Source organism: Rattus norvegicus, chromosome 3 (genome assembly GCF_021556685.1).
Source record: "Rattus norvegicus strain SHRSP/BbbUtx chromosome 3, alternate assembly SHRSP_T2T, whole genome shotgun sequence".
In the NCBI taxonomy this organism is placed as follows: Eukaryota; Metazoa; Chordata; class Mammalia; order Rodentia; family Muridae; genus Rattus; species Rattus norvegicus.
The window spans coordinates 102,455,250-102,478,858 of NC_141536.1; the positions used below are offsets into that span (position 1 = coordinate 102,455,250).

The 23,609-nt window shown below is 39.7% G+C and overlaps 1 long non-coding RNA gene across 4 annotated transcripts; it reads left to right on the plus strand.

Annotated features, from left to right (window-relative positions):
- Positions 1-1,765: 1,765 nt before the first annotated feature.
- LOC102555456 (uncharacterized) lies at positions 1,766-18,164 on the plus strand. Of its 4 annotated transcripts, none has more exons than XR_015683731.1 (4): positions 1,766-2,051; positions 3,926-4,055; positions 7,141-7,248; positions 17,963-18,164. It is a non-coding gene; the product is annotated as an uncharacterized LOC102555456 (long non-coding RNA). The 4 variants fall into 4 exon arrangements; XR_015683730.1 differs by lacking the exon at positions 17,963-18,164 and adding an exon at positions 12,824-16,215; XR_015683729.1 differs by lacking the exon at positions 7,141-7,248 and having other exon boundaries at positions 1,769-2,051; positions 17,963-18,161.
- The last annotated feature ends 5,445 nt before the right edge of the window (positions 18,165-23,609 follow it).

A 23,609-nucleotide genomic window follows, 5' to 3' on the forward strand; every position in this document is an offset into this window, starting at 1 on the left:
CTTGAAAACTCGGTTGTGTCATGGGATGTTTTTCTGGAGGCTGTCTTGTGAGAGGAAGGTTTGCTGAAGCAGACTTCCACTTCAGCATTGGTTTTCTCTAACTTCTTTCCACAACCTCTCCCTCTACCTGCTCTAGTTTCCAGAGATTAGTATTCCTCTCTACTCTTGGATGAGACGGGCCTTTCATTTTCGTATCATCTAGTATGTACCAATTGGTCTCTGGCTTGTTTCATGTAACACAATGACCTCCAGTTCCTTATATGTTGTTACAAATGACAAAACTTCATTTTTCTCTTATGGTGGCATAATATTCACACACACACACACACACACACACACACACACACCTTCATAGTGACTGCTATTTCCTTTACCTACCCATATATTAATGTTCACCTTGGTTGGTTTGACAACAGGTAATTATGAATAATACTACAGTAAACAAGGGGGTGTAGAAACTCAATGGCTTTGATATAATGATTTAATTTCTTTTGGATAGATGCCTAGTGGCCGAATTGCATGAACTCAGAAATATGCCTGTCTCTGCCTCCCCAGAGTTGAAGGCTGATTTCTTTGCCCTGCAACCAAACTATGTGAGGCCTTCAGCAACTTAGTCTAGTCCTGATGGGCCATATTCTATTTTGTTTCGGAGACTAATGGGATCTCCCTGACCAATAGGGACCTCAAATAGAGTCATCCTATGCCTGACACTGAGACTCTCATTTAATATTTCATGATTTCTCGGGGCAGCTTTGTCTACTATGAACATTCGCTATTGTTCTGTCTTTTTGATGGCAGGTGTTCTAACTGGAATGTTATATCTCATTGTAGTTTTAATATTTATTTCTTGGAAGACTGATGATATTTAGCATTTTTTCATATAATTTTTGACCATGTATGTGATATATTTTGAGAACGTTTTATTCAGATCTTTGACTCATCTTTAACTAATTTGTGTTTATCTATCTTCTATATCATCTATGTATCTATTTATATATATATCTATCTATGTATCTATGTATGTACGTATCTATCATCTATCTATCTATCTATCTGTCTGTCTGTCTGTCTGTCTGTCTATCATCTTAGACAAGGTCTTTTACATAGCTCTAGCTGTACTGGAATTCACTATGTAAAGAAGACTGGCCTCTAACTTATAGAGATCTGCCTGTTCTTCAGAAGTAAAGCTGTGTGCTATCATATAATTTTTACATGATATGTGTTAGTATTTTGCCTGCATGTATGTCAGTGTCCTACTTGCAAGTGTACTGCCCAAGTATGCCAGAAGTGGCTGTCAGAGTCCCATGGAACTAGTTACAGACTGTTGTGATTAGCAATTTGGGTGCTGGAAATTGAACCCAGGTGCTCTGGAAGATCAGTCAGTGTTCTTGAGCACTGAGATATCTCTCCAGCCCCTGTCATTTTATGCTATACATTTAAAGTTCCTTATATATTGTGCATACTAGTCTCTTGCTGGATAATGAATTTGCAGATATATTCTCTTAATCCTGCAGATAGTTTCCTTTGCTGTGCAAAAACATCCTGGATTAGCTTGTCCCCATTTGTCTTAATATATCTGTTTCATGTCACTTTCTAATGCTTTAGATATCAATAACCTGAGGCAAGTGAAGTGGAAGTTTCTGGATATGTTAGCTGATGCAGACTCAACTCACATGGTGTTTTGCTGATACAGACTCATGTGATGTTTTGCTGAGACAAGACCCCTGAGAGGACATGTGATGTGTGGAGAGAATATAAATAGGACTCAACAGACAGTGACGGCACACTTACATAGCTAGCTTTGCAATGTTTTGTCGGTCTCATTCTTAGTCTTCACTTCATTGAGAGAAGCATGCCAGATAACTTCTCCTGGCATCTCTGCTGGTCCTGGTCTCTCCTGCTGACTCCTGCCAATTGGATGGAGGCCTGGCAGTTTCTGTTGGGTCTTGCCAGCACTGCTGATTCATGTTTTGTATCCTGACACTACTGAACTGGACTGCTGGTATCCTACAACGGGGGTTGGAGTCGCCCGAGGAACTACTTCTAAACAGGTCTGCATCCCCTTGTCTTTTTACCCTCTCTTCTCCCCTATCTTTGGATGGTGGGCTAGAAGGAGGGGGGAGTCAAAGCATTTGAAAACCATTATTAAAAGTAGGGTTTTTGTTTTTGTTTTTTGTTGTTGTTGTTTGTCTGTTTTTGGCTTTTTAAAAAATCTATGGCTATAGGCAAAAAATCCTGACAATATCTGACATTGCTGGGCAACTTATGTTGGTTCCTCAATACTTTCTTTATTTTGTCTTTCTAGTTTTCCAAGCCTAGGGTTGGCATGAATGGTTTCAGAATTCCACAGTAAGCATGGGCCACAGAATTCCACAGTATGTCGAGAATGGGTCAAGTTTGGTTTGCTTGTTGATTTCTAGGGTCCCAGTAATATATATTAGCTCATTTAATTTTTAATATATATATATATATACATATATATATGTATAGTACAAGTCCCTTACATTTAGCAAAGACTTAATAAATAAGATACTATGTTATTTTTAACAATCATTATTTGGTACGACTTTCTTATTTCATATGTGAGGAAATTAAGCCCCAGGGCAGGCAATTAATACATTCTAGACCTAATTAACTCAAAGTAGTGACAACCCAGGGACCAAATCCCTGAACTGTGGCCCCACAATCACTGTTCCTTACATAATGTCTTGTTGAGTAATACATGTGGGGGCTCTTTTTTTTCTGTTGGTGCAGGGAGAAGAGGAGAGGAGCTAGGGTGGGAGGCACAAGAGACACACCTTCAACCACCAGTAGCTTTTCTTCTACTAAATTACTGCTGAAATAAAGTATGTCTTGGCAATTTAGAACCCCGTGATTTCACAAGGGATAGAACAGGTATGCAAAGGAGCGAGAGATGCATGCTTGACAGGTTAAAAACAAATTTATGAGCACAAATTGGAAGTTTTACCAGGAAGCATAATAGTGTGTTCCAGACGTATAAGATACAGCAGCATTAATTTTCAAATGAAGACTCAGTTGGGGATTAGCAACATGGGTAGCATAGAAGCTTCATAATTCTTTAGAACACAGTGATGTGCTAGGAACGCCTCTAAGGAACACAGCACCAAATCCTAGCCCACAGACACCAGGCTAGGATTGATCACACTAATGAAGTGATAGAAATTACTTACTCATTCCTTCCTACCTTAATGCAAACATTCAAAACATTGCCGAGTTTCCTTGTTTCTCAAGAACACTTACAGGTGTTGACACAGGAGAGTGATTAAATGTACTTTTGGCTTGAGGTAAGCAGACTCTGGCAAGAAGCAAGGTAGAAGTACACCAAGGCTGCTATGGGAACATTGAAGAGGTTGTGAAGGGAAAAATAAGAATGGAGGAGACTTCCCTGGGAAAGGTCCAGGCAAACGGTAGTACCTCTCCTCCCAACTACAACTCCGTCTTCTAAATCCTTCCAAATTATCAGAGATATCAACTTATTAATGTCTAGCTTTTTATTAACCCAAGTATTAGTAATGAAATAAGAGTGTAATATTGCAATTTTACTCTACTGCAGCAGGCTGGCTGGAGTATATGTGGAATGGAGAAAAATTTAAATAATGTTTCCCTTGGTGACTGGAGTATATAATAGGAAAACTGGGCTAAATTTAAAAGGTGATATTATATACAGATTCCGTGGAAAATGTCACCTTACAAAAAGATTGCATTAGTGTACTATACCAATTAGGTCTTATTTATATAGTAAGTTGGGCTAAGCTCAGCACAGATGTAGCTTAAAAAATGATTTGGAACTTATGCCTGGAGAAGAATTATAAAACAGGACTGTTTATTTCTGAACCCAGGAGGCATTCAGATACAATTAGACATGTTAATAAAATAACCCAATCTGAGTCCATTCTTTCTACAGTCTTTACAAAGTTGATCACTTCCCTCTCAGCTGTGATTGATGTCTAAGTCTGACTTACTTTGCCTTGATGGTGCTACCAAACTCGAGTGATATTCCACTGATGTCCAGATCTCAAAGTGATAGAACCCTGGTAAGTACTCACTTCTGCTGCTCTTGTCCATGGGCTTTAATTGTCTCAGCTTGCTCCTCTGGTCTCTTTCCCCATCTCACATCTCAAAAGCTATCTTTAGTCATTAATTGCACATTAATTAAGTGCGCATATACGTCCATATGTATCATGCATGTGTTCTCCTAGTTTAGCTATAGACAATTATCTCTACAACCTGGGACTTAAATTATCGTTTAGCCCCTTAAGTGTCTAAAGTTGGGTCTTTCTTTCTCCCAATCTTTTGTATATGTCATCGCCCTCTCTTACAACTTACTCTTCTCTCATCGTTGTGACTTTAATTGTGTCCTCCTGTTTTTTATTGCTGTCTGCCAATTTGTGAGACATAGTTGATTTGTTTGTCTTCTACCCAATAAAGTACTAAGAAGCATATGTCTTACTGCATATATTTATATCTTCTTATATTAAAAATTTAAATTACGTTTATTTGTGTGTGTGTGTGTGTGTGTGTGTGTGTGTGTGTGTGTGTGTGTTGGCTAGAGGAGGACATGCCACAGTTCCTGTATGAAGATCAGAGTATAACTTGCTGATGTCAGTTTTCACTTTACATTAGTGGGTCCTGGCAATTAAACTTAGGTCCTCAAGCTTGGTGGTACTGAGTCATCTTACCGGCCCCTTTCCACCTGACCGTTATCTCCCTCATCTTGACCTCTTCCTTGTGATATTACTATTTTTGAGTTACGTATTTTTTAAGCTTTGTTTATTTTGGTTTATTTATGTGTGTTTTACTTATATGGAAATCTGTACACAACGTGCATGCCTGGTGTCTATGGCAGTCAGAAGAAGGCATTGGATTGCCTAGAACTGGAGTTATAGATGGTTGTGAACTGTCAAGGGAGTGCTGGGAACCTAACCCAGGCCATTTCCATTTGCTAATGCTGTCAATAGTTGAGCCATTTCTCCAGCCCCTGTGATGATACTGTTTTAAATGCCTATCAATGGTGTTTTGTTTTTAGTGTAGTGTTTTTCATATAGAGAACTGTCTACAAGCTTCAGATGAAACTTGAATGTCCTTCAAGATTCCATGTGTTGATCCCTGGAATGGCCCTCCTGGGAAGTAATGAGACCTTTAAGAATTGGGCCTGATCACTTCTCGGCCTTTTGTCTAAGATCAAGTGAAGAATTGAGCCTGAGGGGAGGTTGGTATGTTATTGGAGAACTCTTGAGGGAAATGATGAACCCCCAGACCTTTCTCCATTCTTTATTCTTTTCCTCCCCAAATGGTTTTCTTCTACAATGTACTCATGCCTGATACACACTGCTTTGCCATAGGAGAGAAGCAAATAGAGTAGCTGAATTTGGAGATAAAATTGCCAAAACTGTGAGCTAAAAGTGTATGTGCCATCTCTCTTATAAATTAAGTGTTTCAGATAATTAGTCACAGTAATGGAAAGCTAGCCCAGTCTAAAAATATGTATGATTTATACGGACACATATTTTACATATACCTATTTTTATATAAACTCTTGTGATACCCATCTTTGGAAATGAAGTAATAGTTATTTCTTCAAAATCAGAATTAATTTCCTAGAATTAAAAGAAAAAAGGCTGAAGGGTACACATATTTAAATCAACATCCCTAAGAATCTCTCACAGTTTGAGTGTTTTGAGATATCCCCCAGGAGAGTCTTCACCTTACACTTCGGTCATTTTTGATTTGTTTGATTGAAGAATTCGTTGTTGTAGGAAGTGTTTCTCAGCCTCTACACTTCACCTTTGCTGCCTTGAGCTTCAGTTATTCTCCAGAGTTGCCTGATTTCTGTGGAGATTCACTGTTGTAGAAGGAGCACTCTCCCCACTCTTTTCCCTCTGTCTCTTTCTCTTCCGTCGTGTTTTGTTCCTTTCTTCAATTTCTCCTTTTTCTACAAGCTACTCAGAACCCTCTAACTTGTTCTCAAATTTCTACTTCATGCCTCACCTAGACCTAGGATTTCTGGCATGTGTTGTCTTCTCCATAGTCGTTGTTACTCTTTGCTCCTTAGTCACGGTGTTAGTGTTTCACAGGCCCACTGATTCTTCTTCTACTTCTGCTTTGAATGTACTTGTCACAGAGGAAAATGTGTAGATGTTACAGGAGTATTTGTGAACGAGCTACTCAATGAAGGAGAGAGTATTACACACAGTCACAGGCTTGTAAAAATCTTTTATTATCTGCTTTTTCTGTTAGAGTAAGTAAATCTGTCCTAGTCAGTAGTTGGTCAGTTGGACTATATATCAAATCTCATATAAATGATTTCAATTATATATAGCATATGTTACATGTTGTTAATATATTGGCCTGTGTGCACACATAGAATCACACGTAGATTCAATCAATCCCTGATGGAAAATATTTTAGAGACTTATTTTAATTTGTATGTGTGTGTGTGTGTGTGTGTGTGTGTGTGTGTGTGTGTGTGTGTGTGTGTGTGTGTGGTGTGTTCACGGACCAACTGAGACCACTAGAGAGTGTCAGACCCTGTAAAGTCGAAGTTACAGGTAAGTGTGATCTGCCCAGCATGGGCGCTGAATTTGTGTCTTTTACAAGAGCAGTAAGTTTTTTAACTGTTGAGCCACGAACCAACTTTCTAGCTCCTCAGAAGAAAACTACTTTTTAAAAACACTGAATCAACACTGATTATGTATGACCTTTCTCCCATGTTATTGTTCCCCAAATAATGCACTATAACAAGTATCTACAAAGCATTTACATTGTGTCAGGCTTTATAATAAACACAGAGTTGATTAAACATGCGTGGGAGGCATTTGAGAGGCTGAAGCTAGCAGATCCCAAGGTGGAAGTTGGCCTAGGATAAACACACGTTTGAAATCAACGTGTAATAATGCCTTGTCTCAAAGGAAAAATAATATGCAGAGGGATGCACGCAAGTTTTATAAAATCATTGAAGCACATTTTTAAGTTACACACATGTACACATACACACATTTATTTTTTTATTTTTAAATATGTTTGGGTGAATGTGTGAGGTGTGAGGCCAAAGAAAAACTATTAGAGTTCGATTTCTCTTTCCGCCATGTGCGTCGTGGGGATCAAACTCGAATCTTCAAGCTTGAAGGAAAGCACCTTTACCTGCCGAGCTGTTTTGCTGGCCCTACAGCCTGTTCTATAGAAGACTTGGGCACCCATGTATTTTAACATCTAAAAGGAATCCTGACGGTAACTAATTCCCTACAAATATAGAGGAAGAATGTATTTGTACTGCATTATATTCCTAAATAACATACTGCATCTTTGCTTTTATTTTTAAAGCTCATCGCATCTAAATTCATCTTTCTAGATTTTGGTTTTCATTCAAGACTGCATTTTTAGGATTAAATTTGTGTATCTATGTAGCCATAATTAATTCACTTCAGTTTCTTCTTGCCATTTCATTGTGTAAAAATAACACAATTTATTTATCTTTCCTTCTTTGGGCTGTTGCCATTTTATTGCTACTGTTGTAGAGAGCTCTGGTGTAAGCATTCTGGTACATGACTCTTGAAGTTCATATGCAAAGATTTTCATAAACTCAGGGTCTAAACTGGGCTTTACATTATTATACATAATGCATAACACACATTTGTATGATATATACCTGCTCACAGCTAACTCTGTAACTCTTGGTTCTTCCTTTTCCTCATCTCCATCTCTGTGTCCCCTTCTTTTACCTTTTTCCAAGTGAGGGAGGAGCTCACTGTGGTTTTAAGCACTCATTTCCTAAGCTGAATGCTTTCTTGTGGGTCACGCTCCTCTGTAAGAAGCCTATTTGTGCGTTTCCTCCATTTCTCCACAGAGGTTTCTTTTTTATTATTAGTTTTATAAAATCTATGTCGAAATTATTTCCTTCCATTTTTGCTTTTTCTCCTCCTCCTCCTCCCCCTTGTCCTCTTCTTTAATTTAAAAATGTTTTGATGAACTTAACTGTTAAGTTTTACCATAGATTAATATGTCTACATATTTTCTTATGGCTTCTGTTCTGTCTTATATAAAAAATTTGTTTTGTCTTCTGAGGTTATAAAGATAGACACTCTATGAAATTATTCAACTCCTAATTGCTTTTCCTTTTCATTTGACGTAAGCTATTACCAATAGATTTTGTTTCCTCTAAAAGTGCAGTATATTTCCAATACAATCAACATGCCAACTACATTGCTTCCTTGGTGATCCTTCAGTTACCTTTCTAATACCGGTTTGTCTGTAAATTCTCTTCCTTGGGTGCTCAGTTTGTGCAAATAACAGTATTATTGTCTAAATACAATAGCAGTTTCTTCCTTCCCTTCTTCTTCCCTTTCTTTCTTCTTTTTGTTTTTCTTTTATTTGACATTTTCCCCCCAAGCCTTCCCCTCATCCCCCCTTTCCTTCTTGCCTTATCTAGGACCAAATCTCCAGGACAAGTCTGAAGAGAGGAATTCCTACATAGAACACATCATTATCTCATTCCTCCCTTTTCTCCATTACAGATGTTATTTACTGCAGCTAACTGATAAGGATCTTAATCAGACTGAGGAATTTCCCCTCCACTCCTTACCCAATTTACTAAGATCTTAATGTTTTAACTGAATGTTAAATATTGTCAGTTTATTTTTCTTCGTGCAATAAGTTACTTTTCTTCTATTCTCACTGTGATATTGGACTTCCAGTCTTTTCAATATTAGACTACACCTATGTATCTGGCTGGATCTATAAGTTGGTGAGGGTACTGAATTGCATAACTAGATTTGGCTAATATAACCTTGCTTCTGAGTTTTAAGTTTTCGTTGCTGTGAGAAAGGAGCTAGTCATTTCTCCTTTTCTCTTTTCTTTAATGTTAAAAAATTTTGCCTAATTTTGGTAGCAGAATTTTGTTATTTTCACACAAAGAATTATACTTGAGGAAGATTTCTTCCCAGTTTGTTCTCAGACAAAAAAAAATATCTGATCAAAATGATCAGTTTCTTAAAAATATGTAGTGTTCCTTTCAAAAATAATACAGCAATACTTTCAAAGAAGGATTTTTAATCCCTCCTTCAATTTCTTTAAGAATTATTAGTCAACAATCTACATCTACTTTCCTTTTCAGTCATGCTCTATTACATAACTTATTTTATATTAATTTGTTCATGTCTTATTGGTTTTTAACTTCTTGCATACTGAAGTGTATTGGTCTACTAATGCCATATTTTAAATGTGTATTATGTATTTTAGTCTATTACTCTATGGCTAGTAGGATTCTGCTTTTAAAAAAAGACCAGTGGCTTCCCTTTCTATACCTTAAAAGAGTAAACAAACAAACAAACCATAAAGCCGAACCTTATGGCACAGGCAGGTTCTCATGGAGATGAACTAAGCATCAACAACTTACCCCATGCATTACATTTTGTAATGTATTCATTCATGCAAATTTGAAGAGCTACTTTACCTAAGAAGCAGATACTAAAAAGAAGAACGCTGGGAGGTCAGCTGGCTTGTCTCTTGTATGATCCTAGGCAGGGCTCTGGAATTACCTGTGCCTGGCCCCTTAGATAATATCAAAGAGTGTCTCCAGACCCGTGGTTCTGTGCATTTTAGGCCATAGAGAACCACCTGGTCTCTGCTTTACTGACTGTTCAAGGGCAAACTGTCTCTGTAGCCCCGGGAGAGCCACGGAAGTTAAATCATAGATAGTTTGGGGAATCACAGGGTAGAGGAGTACAAACTGCTTCAGCGTTATGGAAAAAGTTCATTGTCTGACTTAGTTGAGTGTTTCTTATCTTGACCATTCAACTCATTATCTAGGTTTCTAAACTATAAAGCAATCTCAGTTTGTTCTCTTTACATAGATGAAAGATTAAACTTGAGGACCTTCACATATCTTAAAGTTATATATAGACAGTTCTGTTCAGCAGTTGGAAATAGAAATAGGGAACTCTGAAATAACAATTTAAAAAAATCCCTTCATTTTGGTGATTGTGTGCTATCATTTTACTTAGAGTTGTGATTTCAAGAGGACCAAGAAAACTTACGATACATAATGAATGCTAAACGCCTGCGGACTGTGGTCTGCCACCCAGTGACAGAGTCACAGCAGTAGTGGCTATGAACTCACCTTTTGCCTTGAATTCCACCTCTATAAAGCTAGGTTGGACATTTCAGTTCTGTGAGCTGTGAGGAGGTTGGGGAAATCTTGAAGGGTTGTATTCTATTTCAAAAAGACATGCACTTTGTGGCGACACGGTTGCAGAGTGCTCAGAGATGTGGAGATATGACTGGGGAGATTCACAGTAGAGGCTGAAGCAGGTCCTGCCTGTTTACACACGCATGGAAACTCATGCGCTGGACACTCTTCAGGTGGCCTCCCGGAATCACTTAGAATACTTTTTGGCTTCCAGGAATAGAAAATCCTGATTTGCTTAAGCCATAACAGAAAAAAAAGTTATTCATTGGTAAGAGCTGAGGCAGGTGCTGTCTCCTTCCCATCTCTTCTCTTAGCATTGACCTCTTGTATGCATCAGGTTTATCCATGGGATGGAAGCCAGGTAGCTACAGCAGGTTTGAGGCTTCTATTTTCCTGTAACCACACTGGGAGGAAGTGTTTCTCTTCCTCTGAATGCTATAGTTGGGTGCTATTGTTAAAGACAGAGTGAGTTGGGGAAGGGGACAAAAGAGACACAAACAGTGGGGGGCAGAGACAGAGAGATAAAGAAAGATGGATGGATGGGTGGGTGGGTGGGTGGGTGAATGGGTGGGAGGGAGGGTGGGTGGATGGATGGATGGATGGGTGGGTGAGTGGATGGATGGATGGGTGGATGGATGAAAAATCATAGTATGAGAGAAGCAGGGACAGAGAAAGACAGAACAATAAAGACTAAGAGACAGATCAATAGGTAGGTAGTAGATGATAATTAAATAGACGATGGATGCTAGATGACAAATGATAGGGCTAGTGAGATGGAGAGATAAAGGGAGAGGTGGAGATAGGTAAATACATAATAAATGATAGTGTGGGAGAGACAGAGACAGAGAGACAGAGAGAAAGACAGAGATACAGGGAGAGAGATACAGAGAGATACAGATATATATGTACACACACACATATATAGAAATAGATATAGATACAGAGAAAGATAGAGAGATATATAGAGAGAGCATGCTCCAGCAAACTTCCCCTTGATATTGTGGGAGGTTTCACCAGAGTCCCAAGAGCAGCACCGTTAGGAGGAAGGGCCTTGCCCTGGAGTAGAACATTTGCTTTAATAGTATTAATGACAAACAGGAGAGGCTTGGGATACATTTTAAGAAGACAAATTTTGTTCATTCTAAAATACAATTAACTACAGACTAGGCACAGTTTCTGGTAGCTTTAGGGACAGCTCTTCTGTGGTGAACACTGACCAGGTGCCAGTCAGTATGCTAAATCTTGCATTTGAATAATCCCAATAGATTTTCATAACAATATAAGGTAGCCCTCCACCTCTTCCCCAGACCCTGTGAGTGATTCAGCCTTTCCAAGTGAGAGCATCTCCATCTGACTTACACATCAAGTTAGCCAGAGTATACCAGAACAAGGAAACATAATGCTAGAATCTTTGCTTTAGAAGTTTCCTAGCTCCCAGGAGGAAATGCTTGCATTCATAGGTCAGAAGTCAGGCCGCATGTAGCGAACCATTTAGTCATAGACATAGTTACAGTAGACTCACAGGCAGCTTGAGGTAACAGGATGCATCTATGATGTTTGATTTTCAAATCAGGGCATAATCATGATATAAACAATCATACACAAAGAGATAAGGTCAAGAAAACATTATGAACATTTTTAGATAAAGGACTTTGGTATAAATGGGAATAAAATATAACAACAGAAGATTTTCTCGTGATAAAAACAAAACAAGGGGCTGGAGGGATTTTCAGCAACTCTGACAACATGCTGCTCTTACCAAGGGCTTGAGTTCAATTCTCTGTATCTACACCAGTCTCACCATCGTCTATAACTCCATCTACAAGGATCTGATGCCCTCCTCTGGCCTCTGCCAGCATTTACACACCACACACACACACACACACACACACACACACACACACACACACACAAATGAAAAATAAAGTGTATCTTAAAATCATTATAGAAAAGATTAGCAACTTTTGGAATGGTTCAATTTTACCTAGGTGCTATTTCTAATTGAGAAACAATGAGAAAAATTTAAAATGTAAATCTCCTCCAGATGAGAGGAGGTTTACACTTCTGTACAGGTTAAATGCAAGGCTAGAAATTGAGCGGGAGAGTTGGAGAGACCACTCAGTGGGGAAAGCACTTGCTTTGGCAGTTTGAAGACCTGGATTCAGAACTCTTGAGCCTAAATAAAGCCTAACACCACGGTATCACATCTGTAATCCCAGTGTTCTTAAGGCAAGGAGAGAGAGAGAGGAGCAGCTCTGGCCAGCTAGCCTGACTTGTGCAGTGGTGAGACAGCTACAGACCCTTTCTCAAACAAGCTGCAGGAGGAGGATTGACACCTAATGTTGTCCTCTGACCTACACTCGCGTACACACACACACACACACACACACAGACACACACACACACACCACTACAGCATTGTAAATCTATTAGTTTTCTATTTTAGCTACTGGCATAAAAGAGATTTCTATATTTGCATATATTTTTTGGCAGCGCAGGACATTTAGTTGCTTCAATTTTCTTAGAAATCATGACTGAGTCCAGAAATCAGTTATGAAAGAGATGTTCTTAACTCCATTTTTTTTTGTCATACAACACTTTCCGTTTGTCCTCAAACAGGTTTTGCAAGAAAGAAGCTGCTTGTTTGGTAGGCAGGTGGCTCCCTGTGCTGCAGTTGGAGCGCGTCAATCATCGCTGACAACCTGCAGTACCCAGTCCTGAGTGTCTCCTCCAGCTATCGCCGTCTGAGACTTTTAAAAGGGATGTGTAGTCCTCTTAGGTCTCGTTTCAAGCATTCCACACGAAAGTGGAAAAGATATCTGCACTGACATGAAGAGCTCCATTCAGCTGGAACTTTTTGTTTTCCTACAACAAGTAATCCTTTCTTTCTATTTTGTAATGCTCGGGCTCATCTACAAATTCTTGGACTCTTTCTTAGACATGCAGAGTCCAGCAAAACTGCTCCCCACTCCCAACCCCACCAAAATTAACATCAATCAGCAAGTGTATGCTATTTTTAATATCAAAGACAGGTTGTTGGAATGAATGGACTTTCTGAGTGGCAACATAGAGACAGTGGGCTGGGACCAAGAAGAGCCAATCATTAATCACTCCCCTTTGTTTTTAAATGGACTTACTAGGCTTTAAAAAAATTGTATTATTTCAACAAAACAACCTACAAATAAATACAAAACAAAAGGGCACGTGTAGGGACATATTGAAAGGAAGCATGCATACCAAAAAGATAAGTGCAAATTGGATTTGAATATTCATGAGTCACAAATCATTGACAGTTTGAAATAATGCAAAACAGCTTTATAAATGGGGTTAAGGCAAAGGACATCAAAGAAACGCATCTTTAAATCAATAGAAATTTGATTGTGTATGTACTTGTAAATTGTGGCTACAATGTTTGTGACATGGGAGAAAAAATACTGTGTATCTCTGATGAAGGGGGAGGACACATAAATATTCCCTCTGTATATTATATTTTTGCAGTTCATCATCTGCCTGGAGCCAAGCCAGGTAGGAAGTGGTTGGACATTGTACTTCCTGCTCAAGAAAGAGTTTCCTTGTGCAGAGATCTAGTTTCAGACCTCTGCCTGGATAATCTTCATTTGTCCTCCTAAAAAGACTTAACCACACAATCATGTAACCGCACAACCATTTGTACAGTTGAATCCTTGGGCAGAGGTAGCATACCTAGCTTTGGAGAATGACAGCTTTAAATCCTTCAGGAGAAAGAACTCCTGCCTGAGAGCACCTATCTTAGAGGGTACATTACTACTTAGAAGGGTAAAGGGGAGATCCAAGCATTGAGCAGAGTTTGTAAGACTTTCTTGATAACAAAGCAAGAGCATTGGATGGCAAGGACGAAAGATAGGATGGAAGAATTGCAGTTGCAAAAGGTAGACGACTCAGACATCAGTGGGAATGTTCTCATTGTTCTCAGCAACGTTTACAATGTCTACTCACTTGCAGGACCTTGATAGAGGGTCTAGAGAACACTTAGCCTGTGAGTGGAGTGATATTTGAGACAGCAGGATTTAGAAACCAAAGCCATATTAAGGAACTGTGTTAAAACAGGGATACTTCTCAGTTAAGTAATTTCCTTAGACGTTTGGATAATCTGTAAGTTGTGAAGCATTTCTCTTCGGTAACTCCTCAGTAAACCTCCTTTTCATGTTCTCTCTCATTTTCTTGGATGGCAAGTAAAGGGGGTGACACACAAGAGAACCACAGTGCACATTGTATTAATTTGGAAAAGGCTGCTGAATGTGGTCAGCTGAGAAAATTCACCTCTAGACCTTTGCTAGTCCATCCTTTAAGGCAGATGTTTAAATTCAGGAGGTACAATCCAGCTGAGACAGGACTTGCCAGAAAGAGACGTCTGTATTATCTCCAGTTTGCTGTCTTGTAGAGAAAGGAGCTAACATGACTTATATGTTAACCATAATCAAGGAGAGCCATGAGTTCTGAAGGCAATAAAAGCAATCATCTCTGGAGAACAGGGGATAATATGCTTGTATGTCACCATGAGGACTTGAATTCAAATCTCTAGCAGCATGCAAAAAGTTAGGCATGACTGTAGTGGTTGTAATCATAGTAACCATAGACTGTAACCTCAGTGTTGAGAGACAGAGGTAGATGGAGCTCAAATTCCAGGAAGTTCTCTGGCTAGCTAGCCTAGCCAAAAATGGTTATTTTCTGGTTCATTGAGAGACCCTTAAGGGAATAAGACAGAAAGTAATAGACGAAGACACTTAATGTCTTTCTTTGAATGTCTCCTCTGGCCTCCATGATTGCCTGTAGACTGCCTGTACTATAGACATACACAACATGCACATAAGTATACATGTCAACATAGAAATTAAATAAAAGGTTAAAAATTAATGAATAAGCTTTCAAAAGGTCACTGTGTGGCCAAGATGGCCTTGCAATTGCTTTTCTTGTCTACCTATCAAATGCTAGGTTTATGGTCAGCCCTGTCATAGCTGGTCTATGCAGTGCTGTTGACTGAACTTTGGACTTCCCACATACCAAGCAAGCACTATACAGTTGAGCTACTTCCCCAACCCCTTCATATCTTTATTGAAGTCTGCAATCATAACGTTCTAGCACCAACTCAGATATATTTATATTGTCTCTGTAAGCCACTGCATGCTAATTTTTGTTATATGACAAGAAATCTCTTGTCTTCACAAACATATTAACTCATTAACTGTGGAGAAGGAAATACCTTTAGTACATTCTTCATAAAATGTTTTGTCCTAACATCGGTACCCATCCACTTAAATAAGAGAAGAACTTTAACTTCGTTTAGTCTCAATATATGACCTAAGAGTTTTCAGTGTCAGGAACATGTATCTCCACTTTTCCCTACTTCTAACAGCCTGTTTTTTCACTAAGTCATAGACTCCAATTATCTTGGTAAAGGTGATTTGCAATATCTGTACATGTATTAAGTTTCAATAAATTATGTGTGTGTGTGTGTGTGTGTGTATTTTAAATCACTTAACACCTAAACTAACATATATTATTTTGTGCTAGTCAGAGAGTCCAAATACTGTCTTCCTCATAGAGTTTTAGCGGAGGAGAATTTATTTTCCTTTTTTCTGTCTTTGATTATCCTATTGCTTGTTTTTGGCTGTGTTGTAGATTGAGCCTAGGGTCATGGGCATGCTAAGCACTGAGATGCACCCTTAGCTCTTCGTTGCTTCTATAGTGAGACTGTTTCTGACCTTGTAGTGTAGCCTGGCCTTAAACTCCTTCTGCCTCATCTCATGGGCAAGCACAACATCTAAGTTTTTCTTTGTAAGATGGGAGGGACTCTCCCTTGGGCTTTGATCTCTACAGCCTATGTGGTCAGCTGTTGCTAGCTCTGAGAAGGTCTTTGACGCATCCCCTCCTAATCCCCTTGTCAGAAGCAAGAAGTTAGAAGATCCAAGAGCTGTCATTTCTGGTAATTCAATATCAAAATGAATGAAAGTTGGAATAGAATAAAATACTTAGCATTGATTCTGAATTATTTAACAATAAATGACTGAATTCTATTAAAGTCTTTTCTTATCATAATAAAAGAAACAGTCTCTATCCTAAATGTCACCTTGGGGGACCCTTGGACCGCATGCTCATTTTGCTCTGCAAATAGAATTAAGTTTATCTCGAAAGACCAGGGGAGGACAGTTAAGACACTTTCATTTCTCATTCTGCCACTAAGTCCTGTGATGAACTTTGCACAAGGAACTTCAAATTCCTTGGATCTTTATTTTTTCCCAACTATGAAAGAGGAGGTTGGTTCAGAGACCAAGATTTTTGAAGTGTGGCTCAGTCCTTGGGGATGAGAGGAACCAGCAGGCCAGTTTGTGTAAAAGTTTCTAACAGTTTGTTAATTCCGATCTGCATATCTGCTTGGTCCCATAATTATTCTATTGGATATTGAATAATTCTATTGGATATCGAAGTAGTGATCATGTTCTTGGATCCTCCATGTAGGTTGAGGCTGTGCAAAGAATTCCTAAGACCTTATAAAAAGAAGGGTCTAGAAGAGAGAATATAAAAATTAAGTTAAGTATAGTAAGCGTATACATCCCATCTACACAATCATTGATTGACATGTACTTACCCTTTCCCTGTCCGTCACCTGCACACTTCATGGTTCCATGTTGTTGCAGTTTTACTGAGGGACGCTCTTGGGTGACACTGAGCAATGTTTCACCTACATGACTATAACTGCTTCTGCCTCTGTCTGTCTCTGTCTGTCTGTCTCTCTCTCTGTGTCTCTCTCTGTGTCTCTCTGTGTCTCTCTGTGTCTCTCTGTCTCTCTCTGTCTCTCTCTGTCTCTCTGTCTCTCTCTCTGTCTCTCTCTCTGTCTCTCTCTGTCTCTCTCTCTGTCTCTCTCTCTGTCTCTCTGTCTCTCTGTCTCTCTCTGTCTCTCTGTCTCTCTCTGTCTCTCTCTGTCTCTCTCTGTCTCTCTGTCTCTCTCTCTGTCTCTCTCTGTCTCTCTCTCTGTCTCTCTCTCTGTCTCTGTCTCTCTCTCTCTGTCTCTCTCTGTCTCTCTCTCTCTGTCTCTCTCTGTCTCTCTCTCTGTCTCTCTCTCTGTCTCTGTCTCTGTCTCTCTCTCTGTCTCTCTCTCTGTCTCTGTCTCTGTCTCTCTCTCTGTTTCTCTCTCTGTGTCTCTCTGTGTCTCTCTCTGTCTCTCTCTGTCTCTCTGTCTCTCTCTCTGTCTCTCTCTCTGTCTCTCTCTCTGTCTCTCTGTCTCTCTCTGTCTCTCTCTGTCTCTCTCTGTCTCTCTCTCTGTCTCTCTCTGTCTCTGTCTCTCTCTCTGTCTCTCTCTGTCTCTCTCTCTGTCTCTCTCTGTCTCTCTCTGTCTCTCTCTCTGTCTCTCTCTCTGTCTCTCTCTCTGTCTCTGTCTCTGTCTCTGTCTCTCTCTCTGTCTCTCTCTGTCTCTGTCTCTGTCTCTGTCTCTCTCTCTGTTTCTCTCTCTGTCTCTCTGTCTCTCTCTCTGTCTCTCTCTCTGTCTCTCTCTCTGTCTCTCTCTCTGTCTCTCTCTCTGTCTCTGTCTCTCTCTCTCTCTCTGTTTCTCTCTCTGTCTCTCTCTCTGTCTCTCTCTCTGTCTCTGTCTCTCTCTCTCTCTCTCTCTCTCTCGGCCAATATCTACTTCTCTTACTAGCTGTACTTCAGAGATGGTAGAGTAGTCCATATTCCATCCCAGTCTCAGTTCTCAAAGATAAATGCCTCTTTCCTCTGTGGTTTCAGGGTACTCTGTTGGAACCATTATGACTACCGATGTCACTGCGTGAGTAGAGTGGTGTTTGAGCAAGCATCTACTTCTTGGAAGGCTCGAACTTATCTGAGTTGGTGATCCTGTATAATTGCGATGATTTTTAAACATGAAAGGTAAATGTTCTTGAAGAAAAAAAAAACAAGTAGCAACTTTATAATAAATTATCTAAACAAACAACATTTGGGTAACTTTCTTGGCTTAGCATGAGTAAGGAGTCTTCCAGGCTGGTCTTACGTTACTTACAGAAGGCAGGGGGTTGGGGGGGAGAATAGTCTTCTATCAACATCTTGGTGGAAGACGGTAGTGTTTTTCTCTCTTGCTACATGTACTCAAACACTCAGAATGCTGAGCTGATTCTATGTGTAAAGGGTTGTCAGGCACATTCCTCATTCATAGGTATGAGAAGTTAAAGCCTGTACCCTTCATAATTAAAATATGAAGCCATGGTGCCCTAGAGACGGCACAGTGGTTAAGAGCACCGACTGCTCTTCCAGAGGTCCTGAGTTCAATTCCCAGCAACCACATGGTGGCTCACAACCATCTGTCATGGGACTTGATGCCCTCTTCTGGTGTGTCTGAAGACAGTGACAGTGAACTCACATACATAAAATAAATAAATTCTGTCTTATGACAAGAGCAGAGAACTGGCTGCTCTTGGCTTAGCATGAATTCAATACTTGCCCAAGTAACTAGGACTTTGGTTTGGGAGACCAGTAGGATTTCAGGTGGTAAAAATGTCAACTAGGGAAGGGAAAAGCAATTAGTGTAATTAAAAGCAATTTTACAATGTGAGAAATTAGTTGCATGTTAGCTTCAGAAATAGTCTTTATTTCCCAGGAGCTGTAGAGAAGTTGGGAACATCATAGAAGACCTGTTTGAAGTGCCTCATGAAGGAGTTTAGAATTACTTCTTAAAAAAAAAAAAGACCTGGGCAGATGATATGACCAACTCAGACACAAACCTCTGATCTCCAAAGTTTAGTCTAGTCTGCTCGTAGCATGTAAAGCAATTGAAGGGTAAAGTTTGAAGACGGGTGAACTAGTCCAAACAAGTGCTCATCAGAGGACCTAAGGAGGGATGATGTAGCCATGGAAAAAGAGAGATGCAACAATGAGAGTAAGAGGCCACATGTGGGGCTGGACAGGTAGTTCGGCCCTTTATAAGAGTGCTTGCTGCCCCCCCCCCCTTTTAAACTAATTTTTACTTATATAAGTACACTCTAGCAGTTTTTAGACACACCAGAAGAGGGCACCAGACCTCATTACAGATGGTTATGGGCCACCATGCGGTTGCTGGGAACTGAACTCAGGTCCTCTGGAAGAACATGTTGCCAGTGCTCTTAACCACTGAGCCACCCAAAGACAGAAGTCACTTTTATTCCTATCTGAAAACTCAGTGCTAGCTGTAACTCCAGCTCATGGGTTCTTATGCCCTCTTCTGGCCTCCTTGGGCACTGCACTCAGGAGCACATAATTCCCCTTCCCCATAAACATACAAATAAGAATAAAATAAATCTTAGAAAAACAAAACAAACAAAAAACGTTGTGGTATTATTGAGATACATGGAATGAAAGTTATATAAGTGATATGACAGATATTTTCTACAATGTTACTATATGCTAGATCAATTTATATTTTTTTCAAAATGATGTAGACTATTGAATACTAGTAGCACTTCCAAATCTCTTGTCACCCTCATCGCACATAGCATCTGCTGCTCAGTCTATCAAGGGTCTCATTCACAATCCTACAATTGCTGTCTTAAGTACCTCACTTTCCTGTTTTGGGGTTCAAGATTAGAAATTTTTTTAAAAATAAAAACTTTTTAAAATTGTGTATTTGTATGTGTACGCATGGGCGTGGGCATGTGCGTCTGGGTGCAGATATTTGAGGCAGGCAGAAGAGGTCACTGGAGGCTCTGGAGCTGGAGTTCCAGGTTGTTATGATCTACCTGATGTGGGGGTTGGGAGCTCTAGTCCTCTGGAAGAGTGGTTTATGCTCTTAATGGCTAAGCCATCTCTCTAGCCCCTTAGTAATGTCAAACCAATTTTAACACTAAAATTAGTAGCATGCATGGATTTAGGATAGCCTAACTGTAGTATAGAACTGAGTTTTAGTTGAAAGCCACTGCGGAACCTGGTTGGTGAAATTTCACATGCTAAACGAACGTTCACATCCTGAGTTACAGAAAATCACCTCCGGGTCAAGATGCAAAGACCGAATGTGTCCATCTATCGTAGAAAGACGTTCTGGAAGGAAAGAAAGCAGACGAAGCACGTGCACGTTTACATTTATGGTAACTTGGCTACTGAGTAACCTCAGAGCTGCCCCGCTGGTATTAGGTGGTGACTGGTCTGCCTTTCATTGGGGCTAGAAGAGAGGTAAATGAGGGTCTGGGATCACAGGATGCCACTGGGAGCCTCTGCTTTAGTATTTCCCAGACCGACTTCATCAAGGACCATAGGTCAGATGCTCCCCTCCCTTCTGGGATTTTCTCATCTTCAGATATTTGAGAGAGAGTCAGTAAATCATAGACTCTTTCCCTTACTAATGCACCTAGAAATTTACTAGTCAATTACCTGGATCCTGACCTTAACGTTGGGACCATTTAAGCTTCCCAGATTAAAAGCAAAAGCCTTCAGAAAAGATATACGATACCCCTCCGTAGAGATGATTTCTGGAGCCAGGAATGGTAGCCATACTGTACCAGCACTTTGGAGGCTGAGGCAGGAGGGCTGCTGTGGGTTCATGGACAGCCTGGGCTCCAGAGTGAGATGTTGTCTAAAGACAGCAGGTGGGAGGGGGGCAGGGAGGAAGACCATGAGTACTTCTTGGAATCCCACACTTGTATGCTGTACAAAACCACCATCTATCTGAAGCACTAGAATGTGCAGGGCACCATGAAGGATTTGACAGATACTTGCAGGTGACAGAATTCTCACTTTTCATGAACTTTTGATACATCTGTTAACTAAATTGTAAAAATGATACATGTGGTCTTTTAACCAATCAAAATTACTTGAGTGTTTTAATTTTTTTTTTTACATTTTCCTTAACAAATGGTCTGTATTCAAAACTACCTGGTGGTGACGTAGTTCTTGAGTTGAGTATGGGACATGGTGAATAGCCATATTAATTTATTTTGTCACTCCTCTTACTACACGTATGCTACAAATTTTACACTGCAGTCATCTGATCTGTAGTAAAACAATTTAAAGGAAAGAATTTCAATACATACAGCAACCAAGATAATAAAATCATGAAGTTAAAAGAAGCTGGACTGTAGAATGAAGCAACTGACCATTTCTCACTGTAGTTTCTGTTCTAAACTATTAGATAGAATAGTACTGGGAAATGAAAAGTATTTAAATAAACAAACCACCACTACCACCACCACCATCACCAACAACAACAAAAAGAAAGGAAGGAAAAAGAGGAGAGGAGAGGATGGGAGAGGAGAGAAGGACAAAGAAAGGCCAAAACTAGAAGCTCAGCTCTGGGGGAATTGCAGCCCTGCTGGCTTCAGGCCTGAATGGCCACTAACCGGTTGACTGGCTGGTGTCTGTTTTGCATAGGAGGAGTCTGCAGCCTGAGGCCTGGTGCTCATAGCCTGCCTCTGTTTAGGGTTCAAATCAAAATAAAGGATTTCAGTCTTCTGAGACTAAGCAGTTGACTTCAATTTCACGACACTTTCTGTGACATTCTTTCCTTTCATAAAAGCAACAGATCAATATTTACTTGAAGATAAAGTCGAGCGCAAGCTCAGGCGTGGGGGGTGTGGGATCAGATCTCTTCTCTCAAAGTTGGGCGATGTATGTCCTGGTGGAGCACTGTCAACCCTGACTTTTCTTTTGGTAACTCCCGTTGCTTAGAGCGATTGAAAACAAAACCCCAGGCTTTTTCCTGAAGTGGGTTTCTAACTCTGAATTAAAAGCAAACCAGGTGTCCTGCTCCGTGAAAGCCAGGAGTCTAAAGGTGATGCTTCCTTTATGACCCCAACCCCTGTAATCTCTTTGTCTTAACCCAGTGTACACAAGAATGGCAGCAAAACAGCACGGTTAACATGCCAAGAAGTCTCTACCTCAGATAAGAATCTCGTTGGGTCGGCTCTGTGCAAAAATATTTAAAACCCAAAGCAACCGTTTAAACGTTGTTTATTTTGATGGGCCAGGAAGATTTCTTTGTTTTGTAAAATACTGAATGCCCATCTTTTGCCTTCATTGGGGATTTTTTTTTTGTTCCAGTATCCTATCATTATTTGTTCCAAAAAACTTTATATCTTTTGTTTGAACCATCTGAAAATAAAAGTAGTTATTTAACTAATTTTCTCATGAGCTTAATTTGTCAATTATCAAATCACTTTTGTCAATACAACGACTGAATCAAATGTGACCCAGACGGAGGCACTTTAAAAAGCTTCTGTAACCTTTTTAATTATTTCAGTGTACAGTATTTACAAGCAAAAGCCATGATTCAGATCAATAAGAAACAAAAATGCACCGTCCCCTGTCCTTTCAAAGTCATCCATTACAACAACTCAGATATAAAACTCGACTGCATTGGAATACAAATAGAGCTGCATAATGAGACGTATGTCTAGAAACGAAAAAAGCACTTTTGAAAGTATTTTAGGAAGTATTAATTTAATCCCAGCTATTAATTTTTGGTCTTCATCCGTGAACGTGCGGATGCTATAAGAATGATATTAAAATGTATAATGCTCCCCTACCCTCCCTCTTTTCCTCCCTCCCTCATCTCCGTCCCCCCCTCCTCCTCCCACGTTCCCCCCCTTCTCTCTCCCATTTTCATCCTGATATAAACTTCCCTTGCGACAGAGTTAGAACACCTCTGACAACTAGATTTCCCCTCTTCCTACTTCAGATGAGGGAAGTTGACGTGAATTTTGAGATCATATAGATGACTCAGGAAGACAAACATTGAAAAAGTCTTAGGGGAGTAAATCTCACTTTTAATTAGATTCTTGGTAAACATGAGGAGCATTATTAATGATAGCTTCTTCTCTCAAAAACAGTAATTAATTCTTTTTACCGATTCAGTTTATGCTTTGGCTTAGATAATGCAAAAAAAAAAAACCCAAAAGACAAAACAAACAAACAAACAAAAAACTCCACACACAGAGCAGGCACTTGTAGTATTGCATTACCCAATGACCTACGCTACACAGAGATGTGGAAGACAGATAACAGAACTTAACTTTGCTTTAAGTATTCCTTAAGGTTCCAAACTCAAGCAAATACCGTAGAAGGCTTAACAGTGGTTGTTTATGTCTGGGACCAATGCTTATTTTTGCTACCACATGGATCTTCTAAAGCTCAGTATCATATCCCATGTACAGAAAGTGACATCTACTGGAGAAAGCAGAACTGAATATTTACTTTCCAAACCTTTTTTTTCCTCCCCTGCCAAACTTCCAGACAAGTTGCAATATCCTCAGGCTTATTCAAAGTTTGGACAACAAAGAATTTTATTTGGCTTAATGTGGTGAAGCCCGTTTTGCCTACATCATTCATTGTCTTCTGAGGGATGTCCATTGGGAAAAATGGTTATCAGGCTCCCACAGTTATGTCCTGAGAAGTCCTAATAAAGTCAGGGGAAAGA